Source organism: Cyanistes caeruleus, chromosome Z (genome assembly GCF_971803275.1).
Source record: "Cyanistes caeruleus chromosome Z, bCyaCae1.hap1.1, whole genome shotgun sequence".
Lineage (NCBI taxonomy): Eukaryota > Metazoa > Chordata > Aves > Passeriformes > Paridae > Cyanistes > Cyanistes caeruleus.
In genome coordinates this window covers 22,899,820-22,914,797 of record NC_141732.1, presented here as the reverse complement: position 1 = coordinate 22,914,797, position 14,978 = coordinate 22,899,820, and positions in this window count along the sequence as shown.

Sequence of the window (14,978 nt, the reverse complement as noted above, 5' to 3'; positions counted from 1 at the left end):
GTATAGATGAAATTTCACCTGTATCATAGGAACATCATCAATTTTTAATATCTTGTGAAACTTAAAATTGCAGAATAATTCAGATGGGATCTCAAGGAGTAGTCTTGTCAAACCTGCTGCTCACAGGTATACCAATATTGAATTTAGACCACATTGCCCAGAGCAACTGTCCAAGAATGGAGATTGGACAGCCTTTCTGGGCAACCCATTCCAATGTGCAATTATCACCTCTGCAAAAAAACCATTTTCATTAGTACAGAACTCTAAGACTTATGGCATTTTCTATATTCTAGTGTAACACATCCTGGAAAACCTTCAGCTTAAAAGCAGACCTTTGTGGTGCTATTTCATGAACTCCTTTTAGTCACATGAATTCACTTTAATAATGCAGAGTAAATTTAAGTAACATTTCAAAATAAAACGTCCAGCTTTTTACCACATATCTTGTAGATACTCCTCTGCAATTGTTAATTTAATGTCTTGAGGCTAATATAAACTAGTGAGATAAATAAATTACAAGAAAATCTAGATTCTTAAGAAATTTTTGCTTTTGTTTACTTGTTTACATCAACAAATCCTGGTACTCTGTTTTGGAAAAAAATTAATTTGGTTTATTTTACATAACTTTCCTGTTTTAATGTTCTCTATAGTAAAGGGACTCTCACTGGAACAGAGCTATTTTTGGCACTGAGAGTCACTGGAATAGTACTAAAAATGGTGTGAAGAAAAACAGTTAAAATTAAAAAAATTCAAATAAAGAAAATGCATTGACTGATTCAATTCAAAACTCGTAATTTTCAATCTCTGGATACATATGAAATGTAAAATTTTTTTCAGAAATGAAGAGATGATAATATCAAAAGTATATTTCTTTCTTTATTTATTTGTTTCTGACTTTAAGACTAATCAACAATATGCAAGATTCAAGACTAGAGTCTGTCTTCCCATTTTATTTTGCTCATTTTGGCTTGTTTGATGGATGCATGATGAATCCCTGTACATTGGGATATTGACTTCTTGCAGTTGTTTTCAGCTAACAAAATCTGAAGGTGAAAATACATTTTCAAATTCTTTGAAAATTCTGATAAAAAGGGTTAAAATGGTCGAATGTTTAATGTTCATTTATTTTGTATTTATTTCTGTTATAAAGAAGATATATGATCCCTTCAATAGTGCAAAATTTCTAAAAAGATTTAATGCATACCTAACATAACTTTACAAAAGTACAGATTAATTCCATGGCAGCCTCTTTTGCACAATGAAATAAGACTAAAGAGTCTCAGATAGAGCTGGACTTTTCAGATTTTATATTAATAAAATACTCAATATTCTAGCCATATTCAGCCATAAATAACTCTGTGTCTGATACTTTTCTGTACAGGCAGACATGCAATGATTGTATGAAAAGTACTGATTCAAAGGATGAGTAGAGGCTTTAGATGGTTTAACAAAAAGCAAATAATAGAAAGGTTTCAGTGCTAGCAAACTGTACAGACCTACAAAAATACAGAAATAATGAGTAAGGGTTTGTGTACACAAACCAGCCATAAAAAGCATCTAGTTAGTACTGAGGCATCATAAGAAGTGTCATTATCCAAATAAAACTCACTGATGAGATTACTTACACACTAATCAAGCTTTCTAAAATTTACCTGGATAATAATATGCCAAACAGATCAATCACTGCTGGCTAAAGGAAGCCTGAAATTTGGCTTACTCTCTTGTAGCAGAGCCTAAACGAATATAAGCTGAAATCCACAGCTGGCTGGGCAGCCCACACTGCAGTACTTTGCAAAGGCAGTTAAAAGGCTCACAGTTTCATGAGCATTGCTTTGATGAGGTACCAAGCGGATGTTGTAACAAAGAAGTGTTATTTCTCTGATTTCTGGGATACTTGTTTCCACCAGCACAGCCACAGCTCCCACTCCAATTTCACATGAAAGTCTCAGAGCCCAAAGAACTGCGAAGGAGGGAAAAGCAAAACTGGAGAAACATCTTGGAAAACAAGCTGGCTGGTGAACTGAAGATCCACTCTCCTTTTCTACTACTTGCAGCATGATGAAGAACACGTTCTAATTATCTCTTGTTCTTCTCACACACAAAATGTATGCACTCAGATTTACTGTATGGGTTGATCTTAACTGGTCCACTGCTCACTAAGTAGTTCTTGTATCAACAATATCTCAGCTACTTCAGCCTGTGCCAGTCTGTAATTCACTCTCTTTTGTTTCCATGTTTTCTATTTTAAAGCCCATCCAAGGGGAAAAAAACACATATATTTACCTATTGTAGACAAAACACAAAAGGAAAAAGTAAACTTTGCTGACTTTTCAGAGAAGTTAGTGTTTAGTTGATGTATTTCCCCTGTCTGATGCAAATTTCTGTGTACTTAATTAAAAAAAATACTCCTTGAAAAGTCTTTTATTTTCTTTTTGCAAAGAGATTGGAGTAAATGAAGTCAAGATCTTAAAGACTAGTACATATATGAATACTCTGTAGTTAAAAATCCAGAGAGAATCTATTGCATTAATTTATGCAGAAGGAAATGATATATTATTAAATCCAAACTGATATAGAAAAACAGACTTCTTCACAACCAACAACATGAATGGAAAAGTAATTCAATTTTTTTAATCCAGAGAACATGGGTAGAAACACAGAACAAGTCCTGGGATGTGAAAGCTCTTTTTCAGGTCTGAAACAGAAGATGTGTAAAATATTCTCCTATCATTTCAGACACAAGTCTCTATGCTCAGGAAGTTACCCTGTCTAACTAAGTTACTTTGTCTAACTAAGATGCACATGGACAGATAAAAATCCAAAGCAGCCTACCAAAAGCCAGCCCTCAGATATGATGCTGACGGAATCATTTAAAAATTAAATAGGAAGGTGGTACCTTCTTGCTTTAAGAATACCTCTTAAAAGAACTACCTTGATACCTTGAAATCAATATTCCTCAACATCTAGAATTACTTTTGCCTTTTTTTTTTTTACAAAAACTTTCTACAAAAGTTTCTATAAAACTTATAAAAAATTCCATAAATGTGATGACAAGTGCTTCTTTAGCACTGCAAAACATCGCAGGATTATTCTTTCTTCTAAAGAAGATGATAATTCACTGTTTGGCCAAGCTGCATGCTCTACTTTTACCCCTACACTTTCAGACTTGTTGTCGCATTAAAAATTAATCATACTTCACATAATCATCTTGAATTTAGATTTGGATTGCAAAGTTAATGCCATACATGAATATTAGAGTCTGTGAAGGAGCTAGAATTTACAGGCAGTTAGTGCCTGTTAGAGAAGAGATTCTTCTAACTGTAATGTTAGGGGTTTAGAGGCTTGTTTTCAGCATTTTATTTTGTGTCTTAATCTAGCAAAAATAATCTCTTCTTGCCACTAGCTAAATATCAGAAGAGAAATAAAACATGTCAATGAAAAACAGACGGATTACTAAAACAATAAGAAATCTAAAAGCTTCTTATTAAAAGCATATTTTAAAATCAAAATGTGAAAAGTATAAAATGCACTTTAAAAATATAAGAAATAATTCCTCTTGACAACTTGATAATAATTTTCTTTATCATTAGATTATAGGATGATATGACAAAAATGTTAAATATTTCTCATTCTGTTTCGATCTCAAATTATGGGCTAAGAAAATTGATATAAACCTTGAGAATAAGTTTCTTCATTTCTGTCAGAGCTTAAAGAAAATAAATTAAGTACATTAATACACATAAATACACTACACAGTACACAATTCCTCCATGTTTGGATATGCTCAAAAGAGCAGAAAGGATATGGAAAAAATACATGATGTTGTAACAAGTAATCTAATTCCATTTCTGGGGGTTTGGGATATATAGACTATCCTAGGTTGACAGAGGGTACTGAATATCACTTGGTCCTTCCCTCTCACATTTTTGAGAGATTATAGCCTGCATATTCTATAAATACGTTTTTAAGAATGTTGTCTGCTGATTGACCCTCTCTGCCTCTCTGGCATAGTTCTGCTTTGTCCATCAGGACTGCAGTAATTTGCTTTAGAAATTGCAGCCTAGAAAGCATGATTCTTATAGCAAAATCGTGCTTTCAGAATGATAAAGAATGAACTTCAGCTGTAGAATAAATTCTCTACGCTGATGCCTCAAGAACATACTCTGTAACAAAAAAAATGTACTGATGGAATACAGTGATTCTGATGCAAAAGACCATGCAGTTGCCTTCCCTATTGTTAGAGGTTACTGTACATGACCTAAAGGTATTTCCTGCAAATTGATCCATTTATAGAAAGACATTGAGTTTTGTGTGGATTAGAAAAGAATGTTTATTGCTGTTTCCTTGTCTGGCCTGTTTACAAAGGCTGTAGTTATCTGTTAAAGGAAAAGACAACAGAAACAGGAGAGAATGGAATAAACAACAACAGCCGAGAGATTTGAAAGCTACCCCAGAAGGTGTAGTATCTTGGTTATTTTTAAAGACTACTATTAAAGATTATTGTTAAGACATTGTTTTCCAATGTTGTTTTGGCATGCATCCCCCTCAGTGCTGTGACCATATCCCTTATTCAAAGTTACCTGCTATTTTATTACCTGCTCACTCCCTTGGCACAACTGGAAGTGGCAGGAGTAAGATTAAGGTGTCTTGGTCTTGCAATCACCCCATACCATCTCTGAGTCCAAACTTCTTTCCTGAAGATGAGTTATATTCCTTTTTCTGCCCGCATATCCCAAAAGAACATGATATCAATCTATAGTGACACTCCTCACAGAGAAACAAACCACTGAAGGAAGACTTCCAGACCAAATGGCTCCAAAAACAGGAAAAACACACAGGCAATGAAGCAGTAGCTGTCCTCACTCAGGCAGCCATTCCTCCTCTGGGGGCAGCAGGATACAGTGTGGAGATGGCTCTGATAAATGCAGGTAAAGACATACCAGTTTAAGGAGCTACTCAGTTCAATTTACCTGCATGCTTTGAGCAAAGGTGTAGATATTTGGCAGAAATCCTGTATTTTCCTGCTTTTGAACATGGAAGATTTGGAACAGGTTTAAAGTGAACTGCAACAAACTCTGAGAAGCTACACAGCAGCAAACGTGTGTGTATGTATTTGTGCTGTATGTGCAGACTGCAGAGGTGGCAGCTGTGGGAAGAGGACAGGGGCTGCCCTGTGCCAGACACAATCACTCTGCCTCCAGCAGACATGTCAAAGGACATAGCTGAGCCCATCAGCCAAGCTAGAGTAACCTTCCTGAAAGCAGATTCCAGAAAGATCAGAACACACCAAACAAGTGCAGGGAAGGAGGAAAAGAAGGTGAAAGAGAGAAAACGAGAAAAAGTGGAGGGAACGCCATGAGTAGGTTGTGATGCTCCATGATGTAGCCGATTCAAACACTGCAGCCTGTGGGGAACCCTCACACTGGAGCCAGTGTGTATTTTCTGATGGAAATACAGTCTGTGAAAATCCCAGGCTGGAGAGTGAAAAAGGTTGATGAGGTAAGGGTAGCACTAAGAAACAGTACTTACAATAATCCCCTACACAACTTCCTCTGTGAGCCTTTTGATGTGGGTGGTGGTGGGAGTGCAGCAGGGAAGATGGAACTGAGAGAGGAGAAAAGGTGTCTTTTAATCTATTATTAAAAATATGAAAATAAAAATATTAATAATTAATTTATTATTGTTTCTAATAATTTGCTTTTATCTAAATGTCATTTAATTGGAAGTAAATATAATTCCCCCAAGCTGAGACTGATTTGTCCAAGGCAGTAATCAGTAAATGATCTCCCTACTTTTATCTCAGTCCACAAGCTTTCTTATCCTATTTTCTCCCCCTGTCCTGCTGACAAGAAGGGAGTCAATGAGCAGATGAGTGGGTATTTTACTGCTAGCTGAGGTTAACCCATCACATGTGTCTTTTGAATATGTATCCACTAGTGTCTTGTAAAAATTGAAACAGAAACACCTTGGTTTTGTTTTAATGGTGATAAGGAAATGGATTTTACTCTTTATCTATCAAACTCTTCCATGCTCACGATGTCAGCATGCCAGTATTTTCTCACTGAATACAAATGACATAAGCTCTTAGTTCCATTAATTTTTCAAATTAATCACATCAAGGTTTAGTTTTGGCTTTACTATCCTTGTTGTCAGATTAATGTGATAGCAGAAATTGTTACTTTTACAGTCTTGTATAGCTGAATTAGGTTTTAAAGGCTAAAAATAGGAAGCCACATAATACTACATAATGCATGAATTAGAAGTACCTTAGGGATAGGTTAATATTTAATATTGGTTTGAAGTTAATGTTTGGATTCTAATTATAGTTTGAATTACTAAAAACATGGGTTCAGCCAGGTACCAATGGCTGAAAAATAGGTTTTTTTAATCTTCAAGCTGGTAAGAAAGTGTTTGAAAAGGGCTTTATTTTAAGTACTTCTTACATTTGCACTGGATAGCACTGCATAGGAGTGGTCACAATTTTAACTCTTACAGTTCTATTTTAGCAGGAAATTAGGAACTGGTTAATTAAGGCAGTGTTCTTGTACTGCATGTTCACAGTGGCAGCCCAAAAGAAGTAAATTATTTCAAATGAACATGCTGTGCCCAGAAATGGCAGCCTTGGTCATACCTTCAATGGTTTTAAGTCTCTATTTTATTTGGTAGAGTGTAGGGCTAGAATTGCAGTCGTAATTTCTTATGCAGAGGTGAGGCAATCATAATGTTTGGAGATTCTCCCCTTCCTGACCTGATGGATGCAATGTTCCTCTCAATGTCCTAGTGAGATCTGAAGCTATTAACAACAGATGAAGCTGCAGCACCAAAACAGAGCAATTCCAGTCAACAACTCCCTACAGCCCAATAAGTTATTACATTTGCACAGCATCAAGCTAATGTGGACTTAGTATTTTAAGTTAAATTAATCCTTTGCGCAACTGATGTACAGCAACTACAAGCTGCTGTTTGTGATCAGAGGATTGAAAAACAAGCTCTGCAAGCTTCTGGTTATTTTTGGTGCATAATATGTACTTTACAATGGAACACTGTTCCCAGCAACATAAAATTATTCTACAGTATTTCTTATTCTGTTCAAGAATATAATTTACAGACATGTATTATGTAGGATTTATTCACAATTTCATTAACAATCCATGTAAAATAGATTTTAGAGTGCAAATAAAGAAAGACTGACCAAAATAAAATCCTTTTTCAGTGAAAAACACTTGGCTTTCACTATCTCATTTCATAAAAAATAAAACAAACCTTCCCACCCCATTCCATTCCTGAAGGGCTCTATCTGATGTATTATAAATGATCTGCTGCTTATTATTAATGAATGTTGACAATTTCTTCAGACTCATATGTGAGCCATTGCTGCATGTTCAAGTGATCATTCTGTCATTACACTATCTCAGACGCGAAGTTCTGTTGAATAACTTTCCTAAATTTGAAGGTTATTTGAAAGAAAAAAAACTCTGAAGAATGAAATAAAATCACCATGAATAAAATAATATCCATGTGAAACAGCACTGTCAGCTTAAATAAACCCATAGGAATTAAAATTGTACTATCAAGTAAATCAGAACAAAAATTACTTACCTAGAAAAGTAGGACTTCAAGTGATGAAGGCTGTGTATACGTTTACACATGCACAGTAATATAACTGTTGAAGGAATATGAGCAAATGATACATTTACCAGTAAAGTCCAATTCTTGAATAGCACAAGAAAAGTTAGGATCAAATATTAATTGGACTTTCCATTCAGTCTTCTGTCTTCTTTTTTTTTTTTTTTTACTATATACAATAAGAAATTCAGAACCCCTCCATTAAATGCTCTAATCGTTTTACTGCTACAGAGAGTCAGACAGTGAAGTGTAATAGAGTCAACTTTACCTTGTCTTGCAAACACAGGGGTGTAAAAACCTAAGCCCATCTAATTATATGGTCATATTGAGTCTTCAAAGCAAAATCCTGTGACTCATTTCTGTAGGACACCAGCTCCCTGTTTGTTAGAATGAGTGATGGAACTATTCTGCTCTTGTGTGAGTGCTGCTCTCTGTCTTGTGGAGCAACATTGGGTTCACAGAGCTGAAAAGTATCCCTGAAAAGTGCTGGGTGCAGGACTGGGCACACCTTGCTGTAAATATGACTCTTTTATCATAAAATATAGTAATTGTCTTGATATAGGCATATTGGTTCAGTCCTTCAGGCCCATAGAAATGGTGGATCTCTCGGTTGGAAGGACACCAGGACGTCCACCAGCCCCCTGTATGGAGATGGTTTGTTTGAAGTAGACATCTGCCTATTGAAAGTTAGACTAAACCAAAAAAAACTTGATTAGTTTTTGTTCATTAATCGCTACTTGTTACTTCAAGTTCAAATTGATGATGAGTTCTCCAAACTCTTTCCATGTGCCTGGTTAGACTTCATGGGCCTGCCTGCCTCTAGCTACTGACCAAAAATATAGATTTAATTGCCTTACATCCCAGAACATTGACAGTAAAAATCAATTATGCTTTCTTTAAAATCAAAACAATTTAATTTTCCATCCTCTGTTAGGAAGGCTAAAGTGCCCTTTGTGGAAATGGCTTTTTTGGATATCAGATTTTTGCCCAACATGTTAGAATTTTCTATCTGGTACTTTGCAGTAGTACTTCAGTTCCAGAGGACTGACCTAGGTTACCAAGACTGACTTGCTATGAGTAAAATGGCAGATTTTATGGAAAACTTGGGCAAACATTTACAGAAAGCCATCAATAGGAAACTGCAGTTCCAAAAGTTAAGAAGATTAAGAAAAAAAAGTCAAAAAACTATAAGTCATTTAAAGGAGACTTTTAATTCAAGCTCTTTTACAAGAAAAAAAAAAATTGCGGGCAAGTCATATATTTTTGGAACCCTGTATCCAATAATTTTTGTAAAGTAACTGTGTTATATGCAGTCTGGTAATTTTTCATTCATCTTTTGGCAACATTTTGGTTTATCTTAGTGGTCTCAGGTGAGGATTGAAGAAATTTATTGGCTGTGTGTTTAATAATACTCCACCCAGTTCCTGCTTCATGGTTCATATGATCCATAGATTAAAAATTTTTAAAAGTCGTCAAAGTAGCAACCAATGGAAAATATTTCTGTCAGTGAGAAAGCAACTGCAGAGATGCATGAAAAATCCAAAGTGATTCTGCGCATGAGTTTGCAGGAAATCTGCACTGGAGGTTTCATTTAGAGTCTGGTTATAAATTCAAATATTATATTATATTATATTATATTATATTATATTATATTATATTATATTATATTATATTATATTATATTATATTATATTATATTATATTATATTATATTATATTATATTATATTATATTATATTATATTATATTATATTATATTATATTATATTATATTATATTATATTATATTTATTATATTTTTTTTCTGTTACTAAATGGTATTTTTCATGGATATGTAATAGAGATATTAGATACAGGATTTAGCCTATAAAGTGGTTTCTTCATTTTAAAATACCATACAGGGCTGTGAGTGATGTGAGGAGTCCCAGATAATACAGAGTATTTACCTTTGGTTTTCCCTTTTTTTTTCTAGCTGGAAGGAGCTACTCCCCCAGCCTGGGAGGCAGAAAAGCTGATAACACAGCCCTTGTTCCAGGTGCAGCTCTTCTGATTTTGTAAGGCAGGGGAGTTAAGTGGAAAGTCTCGAAATCTCAAGTTCCAGATCCTATTTCTGGCTTTCACAGGCAGTATGAAGCATTAATTGGCATAGTCCAATGCCTGCTCTGTTAATGAGGTGTGTGCAGGGGTGCATTTATGTACACAAAAATGTCATTTGTGGACCTCAGCCAAATAGTTATGGGCCAAAGCTCTTGAGTAATGTTTAGTTAGTGGCTCTCATAAAAGCACCCTTTTGCTATTAACTGGCAGAGAATACAACCATATATTGCTGTAGCTGAGTCAGAAGAAAATAATGTGTGATTTCCTTTCTGGAAATGCCAATGTGAACCAAAAGACCCTGAAAACAACCCTTTCAACTTTATTAGGTATAGCTGAGCTAAAGGAAATACTCTGGATACTAACAGGCTAAACAAAGAAAAAGTAGTTTGAGTTTTGAGGGAAAAATAATTTATCAAAATGCATCTATTCAGTTCCTCTACAGGTACTCCAAAGGTCAGTCTCAGCATCTGAGATGTAGTAGCTGAGAATAAATTGCATGTTGAAGATATGCTAAGTGGAGGGAAACATCCATGAACATTTGACAGAAGGAGGTGTCTGTAAAAAAAACTAGAATTTTGCAACAATGCTTCTTATTTCTTTTAGTTTTGTCCTTTCGGTCTACAAATTATACTTCAATAAGAATAAATTTTTACATTTTTTTGATTAAGCATTGATAATGTTCAATATGAAATGTACTACTGGTACTATGACAGAACAAGCTCAGCCCAAATGTATTCTTTCAAAAACTACATAGATTTCAAAGAGTTACTTATATTTTACTGCACTATTTATTTTACTTTAACATCCTGAATATAGAGGGAGATCATGGATTAATGGGAAATATATGTGGGTTCTTGCTCCTGAGGAGCAGCCTGGCTCTTCTCCAGCAAAGTTCTCAACTGTCAGCACTAAATTAGTTCTAGAGATTGAGTACAAAGACCCTAGAAATGTCAGGCCCTACAGATTTGCAGGGCAGGATTTTGCACGTGTGTAAACCCATGTAGCTTCCTTCACTGTTTTGGTGGAATTAGTCTGATTTATGCAAGCTGAAGATTTGTCTCAGTATAGACTTTAACAGGAGTTTTCCCAGGTCTTCCCTACCAAAGGCAAGGAATCATTTCTCAGGAGAGCAAAAGCTGCAGAGAAAGCTTGTTAAGAGAGCACCAGAGCTGAAATGTGGTCTAACATCATGTAAGAATCAGGGAGAAGGACAGCATTTCAGCTGGCTTTGATACATCCAAGAACTGCTTGTGAAGTAAAAGATGGTAGTAAACACCCCACTCCATAGGCTAAGGACTTAAAGAAGGAGGTAAAATGAAAATCTTGCTGTAACTATGGAGCCTGTAGTTTTGTCACTCACATAAACATACTGAATATCTTCTCCCAGGCATAGCTATTACAAACAATGTTTTGTACAACATAGAGGATAAAGCTAAAAAGATTATACAATTCTTAATATGCACTTAATATGCAAAAAAGAATTTCCTTTCTTTTGCACAAGATTTTCCACTTATTTCATAACAATAATTTATCCCATCTTTTTTTTTTTTTTTTGTGGGCAACTATCTATGTTTTCCTAAATAGAACAAGTAATTTAGAAAGGTCACTAAATAAAATATTAATACTGCCACAGCATTCTTTAGTAGAAGCAAAGAGAGACTTCTTGGCAATTTGCTACTGATTTAAACAGGACTTACAAGTGTAAACACATGTACAAATATATGTAAAGATTCTCTCAAGGTGTAATGTGATAATGATAGAAATATTTAATGCACTAAATCATGTGCGTGACTGGAGCAGTAGTCAGAGGCTACCAAGATCTCCACTTAAACAGAATTGCAGAGCCAAGCAACTTATCTATAAATGCTAGTATAAATTGTTTTGTGCAACATTCAAGAAGCATAGAAATCTATAAACCTCTGAAGCGTTTAAAATGAGCAGCAATTGACATGTAATTTCAAATCGTTCCAAAGATGAGATGTCATGGACAGATTCGAACAGTTTGTATGTAAAACTGGAAATAAAACAAAAACAATTGGTTAGAAGAAAAAAAAAATGTATTTCCTTTAATGAAATAAGCAGAAATTCTTGCAGTTTATTATCAGTAATGCTGGATATTAAAAAAACATTAAGGAAAACATAAGAAGAAATTAAGAACATTATATTTTATTAGTTTTAATTAAACATTTTGGAGAGTCTGTCACTTTTGGAGCAGTGTGAGTAGAAGTGATGTTTACTCTGCACTTGGATTAGACTCTGGAGGCAGTGTATCAGACACCATATTTGAATTACAATCCTCACTCCTTGCCCAATAAAGTTTGTAATTTACTGTCTCCTGTCCTAAGAGTAAACAACTGCCTTTCCTTCTCCAGGCCACCCTGCATGGTCCAGGAACAGGCAAGGGGTTACCATCTGCCCTGCTCCGCCTCTCTCGTCTCCTTTGGCTTCAAGTTCCTTGTAAGAAAATGAAGCCAAAAGCCAGACTTCCTTCCATGTAACCTTTGTGTGAAGACTAATGAGTAAGAGCAGAGCTCTTAGGCATATACCGAGTCACAATATAATTCTTCATTAGGTTTAGCTTCTAGAAGACATCATGGAAATGATCTGAAAATATTGGTAATTCAGTAATTCATACATTTGTGAAAGAGACCCTGATGTGATCCCCATGCAGCCATGGAAGGAGACAATAAGCCCTACCAGTTTGTTTCAGAATATTTTTCAAAACAGGAATCCCTTCCTCCTCCCAGTTACCACATTTTCTGTGTTGCTTTAAATTAAAAAAATAAACCAACTTTGTATTGGTTGTGAAAAGGTTAGTTGACACAATAAGCAAATTCCCAACTGCTTATCTTCTTTCTTATTACTTTACTCAATACAGCTATTAATAATTTAATCTGTTCAACAAATACATCAAGATGCTCTGATAAGAGAGTTAAAAAACACTTTGGAGCATCTATTAATAAATTTCCATAAATAGAGAGTTTCATCTTTTAAGATCACAAGCCCACAAAATCCTTTTTAGTACATAAAACCACTATTAAACTTTTGCACAAGAAAACCTCCAAAAAAACCCAAACAAACCCAAAGCATATAAGCCACCAAATCCATATATTTCAGGGAGAAAGAACAGGGAGAATGAAGGGCAATTCCAGCGCTTTCAGTCCCTCCAATAACAACTGCAAATGATTTGTAAGGTTTAAATGAACAGAAGCAGTACCATTCAAAGAGGCAGTTAAATTTAGAAATTACATGCTAAACTGATCATCAGCTTCATAATAATTGCAAAAATATCATTATGGCTCTATATTCTTAATCTAGTCAGTTTTGACTTTTTCTGTGTGTTCAGAGTCTGTTGGGCTTTCTAAACTGGAAGCAATAGAATGCTGGAGTCTGGCTTCAATGATCACAGCCCATATCCATCTTGGAAAAATAACCACAAATTGGAAAGGCCATATTTGAATGAAGTGTAAAGACCTAATTCACATCTCTTGACATACTGTGAGCACTATTTCAAAGCTTTATAGCTAAGCATATTCAAAAGCAGGCTGGCCAAATATCATCAGGGTTTTTTTTTTCCTGATTAGATGTTGAAGTGCTGAGAGATTCTTGCAACAGCTGATGCAAAACATCACAAAAAGGCTTTTCAAGCACCTGAAACATTGAACATCTTCAAGGGTAAGTGGCACTGGCAGCAGTTTTATTCAGTGAAAACTATGAACTGGAGGTTTGAACATGGAGAGCATGAATTCAATAAAGTTCAGAGTCTGTGATAAGCACGAAATGTCAAGGGAGAAGGGGAAATTTTTTTGTTTTGTGAGCATTGAGCCCAGTAACTCTGATTCAGCAACATCAGTTACTCAATCTATTCCTCATGTGGGGAAAATACTTATTCTGGCAAGATCCTCCCACAGGGGCTTAATGCAGAGGAAATAGTTCTTGGCAGAAATTAATTTCTTACTGTTTTCCTCCATTGAAACCATTCTATTTTGTTGGCTTCCCTTTTTAGTCCACAGAGCATTAAAAAATTGTGTCAATTGATTGCTTAAGCCTTATAAAGAAAATTTTACCAATTCAATAAAAAGTGAAGTAGTTTCCTGTTATACTATCAACAAATTTGATGACTACTGAAAATAATCATTTAAACTTCACAGAACAAATTGAATTGGACTTTTTCACATGTCCTTGATCACACTGGACTGAGAAATCTCTTTTTTGTGGTTTATTGAAAGATTCCTCTCTGATTATGTTTAAGTGTAAGGCTTGATATTAGTTTTAGAATTCTCAAAAAAAAATCCATACTATAGAAAGGAAAAAGTTCTATTAACCCTTTTTTTATTATTATTACAATTTTTTTTTCCCAATAAACGAAAACCCTTTTCAGAATACCAGTAAGAAAGTGACTTGTTTTTCTCCTCTACAGGACATTAGGCCTTTATATAATTACTGCCTGAATCATAAAGGAAATTTGGCTTACAGGTCATTTGAAATAGGTTTCTAGGAAGTAAATAACTGTGCAAATTAATGCAAAAAAAAGCTATAGACATGTTGGCACTGGAATAATAGAAGACATGTGTGAGCAGCTTTATCCAATGGGAGTATGTGTTTATATACTATTTCTATATTCTTCAGACATAACACTGAATATAAAATAGGCAGAGTTATTTTGGTGTTCACAAATACTCTAATATCTGCAGCAACTCCATATATTATTAGTTAACTAACAGTTTTATCTCAGTTGCAGTGCCATTTTTACTCACTTTCAATACAGGTTTTAGAACAGGGGAGGACAAGTATGACCTTTTTTCCCCCAAAATTAGATTTCTCAACAGAAATTACATCTTCATGACTGTTGATCAAACTCTTTCCAAATCAATGGTAAATCACCGTGCTGGCAGGGTAAGTCAGCCCTTCATGGGGAGATCACAATCTCACCTGGTTTGTTCTGCAGTTGACCTAAATGTGTGACCCAATGAAGAACTCCACAGGCCTGAAAATACACAGATTCTGCAAGATGATGAGCAGCAATATTAAGTAGCCTTCCTCCAGTTAGCAGACTTAAAAGGTGGCTTTGTTCAAACTAGAATGTAAGATTAAACCAAACAGTTCTGTTCCATGTCTCATGTTATTAACATGGGACAGCTGAGAGCCCAAGCATGGCAGAAAATCAGAGTGGCACCAAGCATTACCTGGATTTAAGCAGACCTGTGGCTGCTCTTGTTAATGCTGGTGATTTGAGGAAAAAGCATTGCTCTGCA